This window comes from Aptenodytes forsteri, unplaced genomic scaffold (assembly GCF_000699145.1).
Source record: "Aptenodytes forsteri isolate BGI_AS27 unplaced genomic scaffold, ASM69914v1 Scaffold84, whole genome shotgun sequence".
NCBI classification, from domain to species: domain Eukaryota; kingdom Metazoa; phylum Chordata; class Aves; order Sphenisciformes; family Spheniscidae; genus Aptenodytes; species Aptenodytes forsteri.
Genome location: NW_008795492.1, coordinates 3,558,633 through 3,562,253, shown reverse-complemented (window position 1 = coordinate 3,562,253; position 3,621 = coordinate 3,558,633).

Here is a 3,621-nt window from a genome sequence, read left to right as displayed (position 1 = left end):
ACCTCCCTCTCTTTTTTTCTATGGCTAGATCAGAGGGGAGTCACAAAACTTTTCTGTTGCAACATTGAGGTCAGGAGATGTCAAAGGTTGAGGCCCTGCTTCAGAAAATGCAGGCCACAGACCAATCCCCAAACCATGCCACTGGATTCTTGTGGAGATCCCGATCTTTTCACTGCTTTCAATAAAATTTCAAAAGTAAACAGATTAGGCCATTTGATAATCCTCTGCTGATTCAGTGTTTGTAGGCTGGGTTTTTAAAGGTTTGCTTAAAAATGCAGAAAAGTCATTCTAAAAATGTAGTTTTAAATTTATTTTAAATAGAAACATAGCTAGTAGGGCTTTCAATTTTATAAATTATAAATGCAATAAATAATTGGAGTTGATCTTTCTAAATATTATTTTTTCAATAATTCATGACAGTTTTTATGTCAAGGAAAATTAATTTTGATTCCAAACATACCATCTACATTTATCTTCTGTAAATTTCTTTTTTCATTTCAAATAGCAAGATAGACTGATCCCAGCTATTTAATTATTAATGCGCTGGACACGCAATGCACTTCAGGAGTCTCAGCTCTGAGGCCACCACCCAATGCTGCATGCAAACCTTGTGGGAAAACCAGTGTGAGGGAAAGAGATCAAATTTTTATAACATAGATGTTTAGGGGATCTATCACTGTTTTGTCTAATCATCATTAATTTCGGTAACACATATAAAATGAACATACATTTAAAGTTTAATATATATGCATGATATCTGTAGCAGTAGAAAATTGTCTGTTTTACTGCACACTAGAGACAAACAGGAGCTCTTTCTGTAAGCTTACTAATGGGAAAAAATGTGAATAAAAATTTTGTATGAGGAAGGCCTACAGAAGTGTAACTGTGTTCTTTAACACTGCTCATTAATTATTTAAATAGTTTATTAATTCTATAGCTAGGTTATTGGCGCTAGAAGGAATGCATGTGAATTTTACATATCTTCAATAGAGAATCAAATAGAACCCATTTGAAAAAAGTATCTAAAAATAGCTGGCTGACAAAGTGCACTACGTAAAGCACATCTTACTGAAAGTAGCTATACAAAATTACATGTTTTAATTTAAGAGCTTTAAAGTAATAGTTGGTGAGAAGCAACTGCTGTATTTCAGCAGAGCAGAGTTGATCTTTGCTGCTGTTTGGATATGTAAGTTTGTTTCTCTTTTCCCTTAAAGCAAGATCCGCACATTGATCCACTTTCTAATCTCTGATTCTCTGCTCTCATGTTCTCAGAATTCTAGCGAAGAGACCATAGGTGTTAAACCAATCCAAATCTGACAACTTGTAATATTGGACAGGTCTAGAATGTATTCACAAACTAAGTACTATAAATTCAAAAATAATATAATATACAGAACCTGCATATAGTCCTGCGATGTATCACATACCAACAACTTCGCTTTAACAGTGTATCACTGTGTAACTTCAGCTGAATTTCCAGGCCTTTTCGAAATGTTCAAATTGATTCAGTCTGAGTAGGTCAGCACTTAAAATTAATCTGACTGCAACGATAATGTGGCCACAATGTGAATGTCTAGATGTTTACGTGTAACTTAAGCAGGTGACTAGCTGGCATAAAATGTCAAAACTATGACAGACGCATTTACACCAACTGAGAGGATGCTCCTATATGTATTTTGTGTGCATATGCTGTATACATGAGCCATTGTATAAATTATATTGTGTGAGCATAATGTGTTTCATTCAGTCTTAAATACATGTATATTATATTCAGAACCACAAGAAAGTTCAGCTTATCTACTAACAATTTTTCAATACTTACTAGAATCCCATGAGGAAAGTACAACTACATAATTTTTAAGTAAAAATTATGCTTAGATTCTTTAGGATATTGATACCAAAATGTAAACAGTAACATGAACTTAAACAGCTTTACAGTGCCTTACTCATAAAAATATGTTCTACAACTTTTATCAGTACAAAAATTAGTAATCTTTAAATTGATTCATAGATATAGACTGTACACATGTAGACACACAAACACACACACACACGTAAAAAGCCAGCTAGTTAAAGAGACACGTTAAAGCTGAACACTTTGTGAGCAAAAAAACTGAGGAGGGGATTGACAATACAAAAGTTACTGGTGTTTATATGATGTTTTCAAGGTTTAAGCTGCCACTCTTTTCTAGGGACTGACTTCCTTTTCTCCCAATTCACCTATATCAAATGACCACTCTTTGAAACATAACTTTTCCTTCGACTTTCACCACTGACAGTTAGAAAACTTTTTTTTTATGTTTAACTTTCAGAATGATAGTATTTTCTATCCACTTTTTATCACTGAAGACAACATCAAAGTTAGAATATTATTATTTATTTAAAGTGTATAGTAGCCTTTTGCTAAGTGCAACAGTAGTTTACTACTAAGTTTAATGTCCACTGTAAGAGCCATAATGTACTGGTTTCTTTTGCAGAACAAAGTGACCACCAAAAGCGGGACTTTGTGGGCCAGTTGGATAAAACATAAGCTCATCTCGCCCCCAAAACCCCGACTCTGGAACCACAACCTTCCAAGATTCAATTTGTAAGTAAAGTATCTTTGTAAGATATGCCCAATCAACTGAGAGAATCATTGCTTATAAAGTGGGTAATTTTCAGACTAATAAAAGAGAATATTGTAGCCAAGTCACAATACACACTCCTTCACTTTCTGGACAGCAGGAATTGCTAACAGATACTATTTGTTTTTATTCACATTTTATGATTTATTTATTAAGTTGGTAAGCAGCACCTTCTATAAGTGTCTATAAAATGACATGGAACTCCCCCAGAATAACAGTTATTTATTAGACCCAGCACTCAAAATATCTACCAACATTTCTTCTCAAAGTGAGTAACAACTTGTTTATCTGTTCCACTATATTTCAAACTAAAGTTGACACATTATAGAGACATGTCTGTCATTATTCTAAATTTGTTACTTGTACAATAAACTAGAAAATATTTTCACTTTACTTGAAAGTTAGGTCTTTTCCCACTAATGGTAGTTTCAAGTATTCAGCTGTGTGTCTAAATCTTACTACCCTTAGCATTATGTTTCTTAAGAACTTCTTTCAAAGATGAGAGGAAAAGTAGAGACCTGTAGACAAAAGGAACATATTTTCTAAATCCTCAGTTTATAATTCCAACAGAACTTCTAAATAAAATCCAAGTTTAAAAGCATTGTAGTTTACACTTGGATGACTGAAGTAGGTGCATGCCGTCAGTTACTTTAAAAGAAATTAATGATTGTGCTTGAAAAGGCACTATTACATTTATTCTGCTTTTGATAATCAAAATAGGGAGCCAAAGAATGCTGTCCTAGCTGAACTGCTGTATAATCAGCAAATACATCCTGAAAGGAAAACGCAGAGAAGTTGGTGGAAATTCAGGCTAAGTAGAAGTGTTAGAATAAAATACGTGGCCTGTAGAAAGAGGAATTAACTGACTTGTTTATGGGTGTGATGATTTAGAAGATTTTTCGTGCTATTGTTTCACATGAGCTTACCAAACGATACGTATCGACACCTATCAGCGCGCTTATTGCAGTTGTTTTGTGGTCGGCGAAAGTCGACCCCA